The 12,358-nt window shown below is 50.0% G+C and overlaps 1 protein-coding gene across 1 annotated transcript in view; it reads left to right on the top strand.

The window, feature by feature from the left end:
* Positions 1-12,358, top strand: part of LOC307136871 (E3 ubiquitin-protein ligase rnf213-alpha-like) — a 418,045-nt gene that overhangs the window by 159,409 nt on the left and 246,278 nt on the right. The window lies entirely within an intron of this gene.

The raw sequence follows: 12,358 nt of genomic DNA, 5'->3' as shown, positions 1-12,358 counted from the left end.
ACCTGTCCCTAACTCTACCCTTAAACTGACCCACACCACCACACCTGTCCCTAACTCTACCCTTAAATTGACCCACACCACCACACCTGTCCCTAATTCTACCCTTAAACTCACTCATACCACCAGACCTGTCCCTAACTCTACCCTTAAACTGACCCACACCACCACACCTGTCCCTAACTCTACCCTTAAACTCACTCATACCACCACACCTGTCCCTAACTCTACCCTTAAACTGACCCACACCACCACACCTGTCCCTAACTCTACCCTTAAACTTACCCACACCACCATTTCAAACCACCTTTCAAAATGACCCTAATTGTCCCTAACACCTGTCCCTAACTCTTCACTTAAACTTACCCATTCCACCACACCTGTCCCTAACTCTACCCTTAAACTTACCCACACCACCACACCTGTCCCTAACCCTACCCTTAAACTGACCCATACCACCACACCTGTCTCTAACCCTACCCTTAAACTGACCCACACCACCACACCTGTCCCTAACTATACCCTTAAACTTACCCACACCACCACACCTGTCCCTAACTCTACCCTTTAACTCACCCACACCACCACACCTGTCCCTAACTCTACCCTTAACCTGACCCACACCACCACACCTGTCCCTAACTCTACCCTAAAGCTCACCCACACCCCCACACCTGTCCCTCACTCTACCCTTAAACTCACCCACACCACCACACCTGTCCCTATCTCTACCCTTAAACTTACCCACACCACCACACCTGTCCCTAACTCTACCCTTAAACTGACCCACACCACCACACCTGTCCCTAACTCTACCCTTAAGCTCACCCACACCACCACACCTGTCCCTCACTCTACCCTTAAACTCACCCACACCACCACACCTGTCCCTAACTCTACCCTTAAACTTACCCACACCACCACACCTGTCCATAACTCTACCCTTAAACTTACCCACACCACCACACCTGTCCCTAACTCTACCCTTAAACTCACCCAGACCACCACACCTGTCCCTAACTCTACCCTTAAACTCACCCACACCACCAAACCTGTCCCTAACTCTACCCTTAAACTGACCCACACCACCACACCTGTCCCTAACTCTACCCTTAAACTTACCCATACCATCACACGTGTCCCTAACCCTACCCTTAAACTCACCCACACCACCACACCTGTCCCTAACCCTACCCTTAAACTGATCCATACTACCACACCTGTCCCTAACTCTACCCTTAAACTTACCCATACCACCACACCTGTCCCTAACCCTACCCTTAAACTTACCCATACCACCACACCTGTCCCTAACCCTACCCTTAAACTTACCCATACCACCACACCTGTCCCTAACTCTACCCTTAAACTTACCCATACCACCACACCTGTCCCTAACCCTACCCTTAAACTCACCCACACCACCACACCTGTCCCTAACCCTACCCTTAAACTGATCCATACCACCACACCTGTCCCTAACTCTACCCTTAAACTTACCCATACCACCACACCTGTCCCTAACCCTACCCTTAAACTTACCCATACCACCACACCTGTCCCTAAGTCTACCCTTAAACTGACCCACACCACCACACCTGTCCCTAACTCTACCCTTAAACTCACCCACACCACCACAACTGTCCCTAACCCTACCCTTAAACTGATCCATACCACCACACCTGTCCCTAACTCTACCCTTAAACTTACCCATACCACCACACCTGTCCCTAACTCTAGCCTTAAACTTACCCACACCACCACACCTGTCCCTAACTCTACCCTTAAACTTACCTACACCACCACACCTGTACCTAACACTACCCTTAAACTGATCCATACCACCACACCTGTCCCTAACCCTACCCTTAAACTGACCCACACCACCACACCTGTCCCTAACTCTACCCTTAAACTTACCAACACCACCACACCTGTCCCTAACACTACCCTTAAACTGATCCATACCACCACACCTGTCCCTAACACTACCCTTAAACTGATCCATACCACCACACCTGTCCCTAACCCTACCTTTAAACTTACCCATACCACCACACCTGTCCCTAACTCTACCCTTAAACTTACCCATACCACCACACCTGTCCCTAACCCTACCCTTAAACTGACCCATACCACCACACCTGTCCCTAACTCTACCCTTAAACTTACCCATACCACCACACCTGTCCCTAACCCTACCCTTAAACTTACCCACACCACCACACCAGTCCCTAACTCTACCCTTAAACTGACCTACACCACCACACCTGTCCCTAACACTACCCTTAAACTGATCCATACCACCACACCAGTCCCTAACTCTACCCTTAAACTTACCTACACCACCACACCTGTCCCTAACAATACCCTTAAACTGATCCATACCACCACACCTGTCCGTAACCCTACCCTTAAACTGACCCACACCACCACACCTGTCCCTAACTCTACCCTTAAACTTACCTACACCACCACACCTGTCCCTAACACTACCCTTAAACTGATCCATACCACCACACCTGTCCCTAACACTACCCTTAAACTGATCCATACCACCACACCTGTCCCTAACCCTACCCTTAAACTTACCCATACCACCACACCTGTCCCTAACTCTACCCTTAAACTTACCCATACCACCACACCTGTCCCTAACCCTACCCTTTAACTTACCCATACCACCACACCTGTCCCTAACTCTACCCTTAAACTTACCCATACCACCACACCTGTCCCTAACCCTACCCTTAAACTGACCCACACCACCACACCAGTCCCTAACTCTACCCTTAAACTGACCTACACCACCACACCTGTCCCTAACACTACCCTTAAACTGATCCATACCACCACACCTGTCCCTAACTCTACCCTTAAACTGACCCACACCACCACACCTGTCCCTAACTCTACCCTTAAACTCACCCACACTACCACATCTGTCCCTAACCCTACCCTTAAACTGATCCATACCACCACACCTGTCCCTAACTCTACCCTTAAACTTACCCATACCACCACACCTGTCCCTAACCCTACCCTTAAACTTACCTACACCACCACACCTGTCCCTAACACTACCCTTAAACTGATCCATACCACCACACCTGTCCCTAACCCTACCCTTAAACTGACCAACACCACCACACCTGTCCTTAACTCTACCCTTAAACTGACCCACACCACCACACCTGTCCCTAACTCTACCCTTAAACTGACCCACACCACCACACCTGTCCCTAACTCTACCCTTAAACTCACTCATACCACCACACCTGTCCCTAACTCTACCCTTAAACTGATCCATACCACCACACCTGTCCCTAACTCTACCCTTAAACTGACCCACACCACCATACCTGTCCCTAACTCTACCCTTAAACTGACCCACACCACCACACCTGTCCCTAACTCTACCCTTAAATTGACCCACACCACCACACCTGTCCCTAATTCTACCCTTAAACTCACTCATACCACCAGACCTGTCCCTAACTCTACCCTTAAACTGACCCACACCACCACACCTGTCCCTAACTCTACCCTTAAACTCACTCATACCACCACACCTGTCCCTAACTCTACCCTTAAACTGACCCACACCACCACACCTGTCCCTAACTCTACCCTTAAACTTGCCCACACCACCATTTCAAACCACCTTTCAAAATGACCCTAATTGTCCCTAACACCTGTCCCTAACTCTTCACTTAAACTTACCCATTCCACCACACCTGTCCCTAACTCTACCCTTAAACTTACCCACACCACCACACCTGTCCCTAACCCTACCCTTAAACTGACCCATACCACCACACCTGTCTCTAACCCTACCCTTAAACTGACCCACACCACCACACCTGTCCCTAACTATACCCTTAAACTTACCCACACCACCACACCTGTCCCTAACTCTACCCTTTAACTCACCCACACCACCACACCTGTCCCTAACTCTACCCTTAACCTGACCCACACCACCACACCTGTCCCTAACTCTACCCTAAAGCTCACCCACACCCCCACACCTGTCCCTCACTCTACCCTTAAACTCACCCACACCACCACACCTGTCCCTATCTCTACCCTTAAACTTACCCACACCACCACACCTGTCCCTAACTCTACCCTTAAACTGACCCACACCACCACACCTGTCCCTAACTCTACCCTTAAGCTCACCCACACCACCACACCTGTCCCTCACTCTACCCTTAAACTCACCCACACCACCACACCTGTCCCTAACTCTACCCTTAAACTTACCCACACCACCACACCTGTCCATAACTCTACCCTTAAACTTACCCACACCACCACACCTGTCCCTAACTCTACCCTTAAACTCACCCAGACCACCACACCTGTCCCTAACTCTACCCTTAAACTCACCCACACCACCAAACCTGTCCCTAACTCTACCCTTAAACTCACCCACACCACCACACCTGTCCCTAACTCTACCCTTAAACTTACCCACACCACCACACCTGTCCCTAACTCTACCCTTAAACTCACCCACACCACCACACCTGTCCCTAACTCTACCCTTAAACTTACCCACACCACCACACCTGTCCCTAACTCTATCCTTAAACTTACCCACACCACCACACCTGTCCCTAACTCTACCCTTAAACTCACCCACACCACCACACCTGTCCCTAACTCTACCCTTAAACTTACCCACACCACCACACCTGTCCCTAACTCTATCCTTAAACTTACCCACACCACCACACCTGTCCATAACTCTACCCTTAAAATTACCCACACCACCACACCTGTCCCTAACTCTATTTTTAAACTCACCCACACCACCACACCTGTCCCTAACTCTACCCTTAAACTTACCCACACCACCACACCTGTCCCTAACTCTACCCTTAAACTCACCCACACCACCACATCTGTCCCTAACTCTACCCTTAAACTTACCCACACCACCACACCTGTCTCTAACTCTACCCTTAAACTGACCCACGCCGCCACAACTTTCCCTAACCCTACCCTTAAACTTACCCACACCACCACACCTGTCCCTAACTCTATTTTTAAACTCACCCACACCACCATACCTGTCCCTAACTCTACCCTTAAACTTACCCACACCACCACACCTGTCCCTAACTCTACCCTCAAACTTACCCACACCACCACACCTGTCTCGAACTCTACCCTTAAACTGACCCACGCCGCCACACATGTCCATAACCCTACCCTTAAACTTACCCACACCACCACACCTGTCCCTAACTCTACCCTTAAACTGACCCACACCACCACACCTGTCCCTAACTCTACCCTTAAACTGACCCACGCCACCACACCTGTCCCTAACCCTACCCTTAAACTGACCCATACCACCACACCTGTCCCTAACCCTACCCTTAAACTTACCCACACCACCACACCTGTCCCTAACTCTATCCTTAAACTTACCCACACCACCACACCTGTCCCTAACTCTACCCTTAAACTTACCCACACCACCACACCTGTCCCTAACCCTACCCTTAAACTGTCCCACACCACCACACCTGTCCCTAACCCTACACTTAAACTGTCCCACACCACCACACCTGTCCCTAACTCTACCCTTAAACTGACCCACACCACCATACCTGTCCCTAACTCTACCCTTAAACTGATCCATACCACCACACCTGTCCCTAACCCTACCCTTAAACTGATCCATACCACCACACCTGTCCCTAATTCTACCCTTAAACTTACCCATACCACCACACCTGTCCCTAACCCTACCCTTAAACTTACCTACACCACCACACCTGTCCCTAACCCTACCCTTAAACTGATCCATACCACCACACCTGTCCCTAACTCTACCCTTAAACTTACCCATACCACCACACCTGTCCCTAACTCTACCCTTAAACTTACCCATACCACCACACCTGTCCCTAACCCTACCCTTAAACTTACCTACACCACCACACCTGTCCCTAACACTACCCTTAAACTGATCCATACCACCACACCTGTCCCTAACCCTACCCTTAAACTGACCCACACCACCACACCTGTCCCTAACTCTACCCTTAAACTGACCCACACCACCACACCTGTCCCTAACTCTACCCTTAAACTCACTCATACCACCACACCTGTCCCTAACTCTACCCTTAAACTGATCCATACCACCACACCTGTCCCTAACTCTACCCTTAAACTGACCCACACCACCATACCTGTCCCTAACTCTACCCTTAAACTGACCCACACCACCACACCTGTCCCTAACTCTACCCTTAAACTGACCCACGCCACCACACCTGTCCCTAATTCTACCCTTAAACTCACTCATACCACCACACCTGTCCCTAACTCTACCCTTAAACTGACCCACACCACCACATCTGTCCCTAACTCTACCCTTAAACTGACCCAGACCACCACACCTGTCCCTAACTCTACCCTTAAACTTACCCATACCACCACACCTGTCCCTAACTCTACCCTTAAACTGACCCACACCACCAAACCTGTCCCTAACCCTACCCTTAAACTGACCCACACCACCACACCTGTCCCTAACTCTACCCTTAAACTTACCCATACCATCACACCTGTCCCTAACCCTACCCTTAAACTCACCCACACCACCACACCTGTCCCTAACCCTACCCTTAAACTGATCCATACCACCACACCTGTCCCTAACTCTACCCTTAAACTGACCCACACTACCAAACCTGTCCCTAACCCTACCCTTAAACTGACCCACACCACCACACCTGTCCCTAACTCTACCCTTAAACTTACCCATACCATCACACGTGTCCCTAACCCTACCCTTAAACTCACCCACACCACCACACCTGTCCCTAACCCTACCCTTAAACTGATCCATACCACCACACCTGTCCCTAACTCTACCCTTAAACTTACCCATACCACCACACCTGTCCCTAACCCTACCCTTAAACTTACCCATACCACCACACCTGTCCCTAACCCTACCCTTAAACTTACCCATACCACCACACGTGTCCCTAACTCTACCCTTAAACTTACCCATACCACCACACCTGTCCCTAACTCTACCCTTAAACTGACCCACACCACCAAACCTGTCCCTAACCCTACCCTTAAACTGACCCACACCACCACACCTGTCCCTAACTCTACCCTTAAACTTACCCATACCATCACACCTGTCCCTAACCCTACCCTTAAACTCACCCACACCACCACACCTGTCCCTAACCCTACCCTTAAACTGATCCATACCACCACACCTGTCCCTAACTCTACCCTTAAACTTACCCATACCACAACACCTGTCCCTAACTCTACCCTTAAACTGACCCACGCCACCACACCTGTCCCTAATTCTACCCTTAAACTCACTCATACCACCACACCTGTCCCTAACTCTACCCTTAAACTGACCCACACCACCACATCTGTCCCTAACTCTACCCTTAAACTGACCCACACCACCACACCTGTCCCTAACTCTACCCTTAAACTTACCCATACCACCACACCTGTCCCTAACTCTACCCTTAAACTGACCCAAACCACCAAACCTGTCCCTAACCCTACCCTTAAACTGACCCACACCACCACACCTGTCCCTAACTCTACCCTTAAACTTACCCATTCCATCACACGTGTCCCTAACCCTACCCTTAAACTCACCCACACCACCACACCTGTCCCTAACCCTACCCTTAAACTGATCCATACCACCACACCTGTCCCTAACCCTACCCTTAAACTGACCCACACCACCACACCTGTCCCTAACTCTACCCTTAAACTTACCAACACCACCACACCTGTCCCTAACACTACCCTTAAACTGATCCATACCACCACACCTGTCCCTAACACTACCCTTAAACTGATCCATACCACCACACCTGTCCCTAACCCTACCTTTAAACTTACCCATACCACCACACCTGTCCCTAACTCTACCCTTAAACTTACCCATACCACCACACCTGTCCCTAACCCTACCCTTAAACTGACCCATACCACCACACCTGTCCCTAACTCTACCCTTAAACTTACCCATAACACCACACCTGTCCCTAACCCTACCCTTAAACTTACCCACACCACCACACCAGTCCCTAACTCTACCCTTAAACTGACCTACACCACCACACCTGTCCCTAACACTACCCTTAAACTGATCCATACCACCACAAAAGTCCCTAACTCTACCCTTAAACTTACCTACACCACCACACCTGTCCCTAACAATACCCTTAAACTGATCCATACCACCACACCTGTCCGTAACCCTACCCTTAAACTGACCCACACCACCACACCTGTCCCTAACTCTACCCTTAAACTTACCTACACCACCACACCTGTCCCTAACACTACCCTTAAACTGATCCATACCACCACACCTGTCCCTAACACTACCCTTAAACTGATCCATACCACCACACCTGTCCCTAACCCTACCCTTAAACTTACCCATACCACCACACCTGTCCCTAACTCTACCCTTAAACTTACCCATACCACCACACCTGTCCCTAACCCTACCCTTTAACTTACCCATACCACCACACCTGTCCCTAACTCTACCCTTAAACTTACCCATACCACCACACCTGTCCCTAACCCTACCCTTAAACTGACCCACACCACCACACCAGTCCCTAACACTACCCTTAAACTGATCCATACCACCACACCTGTCCCTAACTCTACCCTTAAACTGACCCACACCACCACACCTGTCCCTAACTCTACCCTTAAACTCACCCACACTACCACACCTGTCCCTAACCCTACCCTTAAACTGATCCATACCACCACACCTGTCCCTAACTCTACCCTTAAACTTACCCATACCACCACACCTGTCCCTAACCCTACCCTTAAACTTACCTACACCACCACACCTGTCCCTAACACTACCCTTAAACTGATCCATACCACCACACCTGTCCCTAACCCTACCCTTAAACTGACCAACACCACAACACCTGTCCTTAACTCTACCCTTAAACTGACCCACACCACCACACCTGTCCCTAACTCTACCCTTAAACTGACCCACACCACCACACCTGTCCCTAACTCTACCCTTAAACTCACTCATACCACCACACCTGTCCCTAACTCTACCCTTAAACTGATCCATACCACCACACCTGTCCCTAACTCTACCCTTAAACTGACCCACACCACCATACCTGTCCCTAACTCTACCCTTAAACTGACCCACACCACCACACCTGTCCCTAACTCTACCCTTAAATTGACCCACACCACCACACCTGTCCCTAATTCTACCCTTAAACTCACTCATACCACCAGACCTGTCCCTAACTCTACCCTTAAACTGACCCACACCACCACACCTGTCCCTAACTCTACCCTTAAATTCACTCATACCACCACACCTGTCCCTAACTCTACCCTTAAACTGACCCACACCACCACACCTGTCCCTAACTCTACCCTTAAACTTACCCACACCACCATTTCAAACCACCTTTCAAAATGACCCTAATTGTCCCTAACACCTGTCCCTAACTCTTCACTTAAACTTACCCATTCCACCACACCTGTCCCTAACTCTACCCTTAAACTTACCCACACCACCACACCTGTCCCTAACCCTACCCTTAAACTGACCCATACCACCACACCTGTCTCTAACCCTACCCTTAAACTGACCCACACCACCACACCTGTCCCTAACTATACCCTTAAACTTACCCACACCACCACACCTGTCCCTAACTCTACCCTTTAACTCACCCACACCACCACACCTGTCCCTAACTCTACCCTTAACCTGACCCACACCACCACACCTGTCCCTAACTCTACCCTTAAGCTCACCCACACCACCACACCTGTCCCTCACTCTACCCTTAAACTCACCCACACCACCACACCTGTCCCTATCTCTACCCTTAAACTTACCCACACCACCACACCTGTCCCTAACTCTACCCTTAAACTGACCCACACCACCACACCTGTCCCTAACTCTACCCTTAAGCTCACCCACACCACCACACCTGTCCCTCACTCTACCCTTAAACTCACCCACACCACCACACCTGTCCCTAACTCTACCCTTAAACTTACCCACACCACCACACCTGTCCATAACTCTACCCTTAAACTTACCCACACCACCACACCTGTCCCTAACTCTACCCTTAAACTCACCCAGACCACCACACCTGTCCCTAACTCTACCCTTAAACTCACCCACACCACCAAACCTGTCCCTAACTCTACCCTTAAACTCACCCACACCACCACACCTGTCCCTAACTCTACCCTTAAACTTACCCACACCACCACACCTGTCCCTAACTCTACCCTTAAACTCACCCACACCACCACACCTGTCCCTAACTCTACCCTTAAACTTACCCACACCACCACACCTGTCCCTAACTCTATCCTTAAACTTACCCACACCACCACACCTGTCCCTAACTCTACCCTTAAACTCACCCACACCACCACACCTGTCCCTAACTCTACCCTTAAACTTACCCACACCACCACACCTGTCCCTAACTCTATCCTTAAACTTACCCACACCACCACACCTGTCCCTAACTCTACCCTTAAACTCACCCACACCACCACACCTGTCCCTAACTCTACCCTTAAACTTACCCACACCACCACACCTGTCCCTAACTCTACCCTTAAACTCACCCACACCACCACATCTGTCCCTAACTCTACCCTTAAACTTACCCACACCACCACACCTGTCTCTAACTCTACCCTTAAACTGACCCACGCCGCCACAACTGTCCCTAACCCTACCCTTAAACTTACCCACACCACCACACCTGTCCCTAACTCTATTTTTAAACTCACCCACACCACCATACCTGTCCCTAACTCTACCCTTAAACTTACCCACACCACCACACCTGTCCCTAACTCTACCCTTAAACTTACCCACACCACCACACCTGTCTCGAACTCTACCCTTAAACTGACCCACGCCGCCACACATGTCCATAACCCTACCCTTAAACTTACCCACACCACCACACCTGTCCCTAACTCTACCCTTAAACTGACCCACACCACCACACCTGTCCCTAACTCTACCCTTAAACTGACCCACGCCACCACACCTGTCCCTAACCCTACCCTTAAACTGACCCATACCACCACACCTGTCCCTAACCCTACCCTTAAACTTACCCACACCACCACACCTGTCCCTAACTCTATCCTTAAACTTACCCACACCACCACACCTGTCCCTAACTCTACCCTTAAACTTACCCACACCACCACACCTGTCCCTAACCCTACCCTTAAACTGTCCCACACCACCACACCTGTCCCTAACCCTACACTTAAACTGTCCCACACCACCACACCTGTCCCTAACTCTACCCTTAAACTGACCCACACCACCATACCTGTCCCTAACTCTACCCTTAAACTGATCCATACCACCACACCTGTCCCTAACCCTACCCTTAAACTGATCCATACCACCACACCTGTCCCTAATTCTACCCTTAAACTTACCCATACCACCACACCTGTCCCTAACCCTACCCTTAAACTTACCTACACCACCACACCTGTCCCTAACCCTACCCTTAAACTGATCCATACCACCACACCTGTCCCTAACTCTACCCTTAAACTTACCCATACCACCACACCTGTCCCTAACTCTACCCTTAAACTTACCCATACCACCACACCTGTCCCTAACCCTACCCTTAAACTTACCTACACCACCACACCTGTCCCTAACACTACCCTTAAACTGATCCATACCACCACACCTGTCCCTAACCCTACCCTTAAACTGACCCACACCACCACACCTGTCCCTAACTCTACCCTTAAACTGACCCACACCACCACACCTGTCCCTAACTCTACCCTTAAACTCACTCATACCACCACACCTGTCCCTAACTCTACCCTTAAACTGATCCATACCACCACACCTGTCCCTAACTCTACCCTTAAACTGACCCACACCACCATACCTGTCCCTAACTCTACCCTTAAACTGACCCACACCACCACACCTGTCCCTAACTCTACCCTTAAACTGACCCACACCACCAAACCTGTCCCTAACCCTACCCTTAAACTGACCCACACCACCACACCTGTCCCTAACTCTACCCTTAAACTTACCCATACCATCACACGTGTCCCTAACCCTACCCTTAAACTCACCCACACCACCACACCTGTCCCTAACCCTACCCTTAAACTGATCCATACCACCACACCTGTCCCTAACTCTACCCTTAAACTTACCCATACCACCACACCTGTCCCTAACCCTACCCTTAAACTTACCCATACCACCACACCTGTCCCTAACCCTACC

The sequence above is a fragment of the Gobio gobio genome (genome assembly GCF_949357685.1).
Source record: "Gobio gobio genome assembly, chromosome: 14".
Classification (NCBI taxonomy): domain Eukaryota; kingdom Metazoa; phylum Chordata; class Actinopteri; order Cypriniformes; family Gobionidae; genus Gobio; species Gobio gobio.
This window is presented reverse-complemented; position numbering and strand designations above follow the sequence as displayed.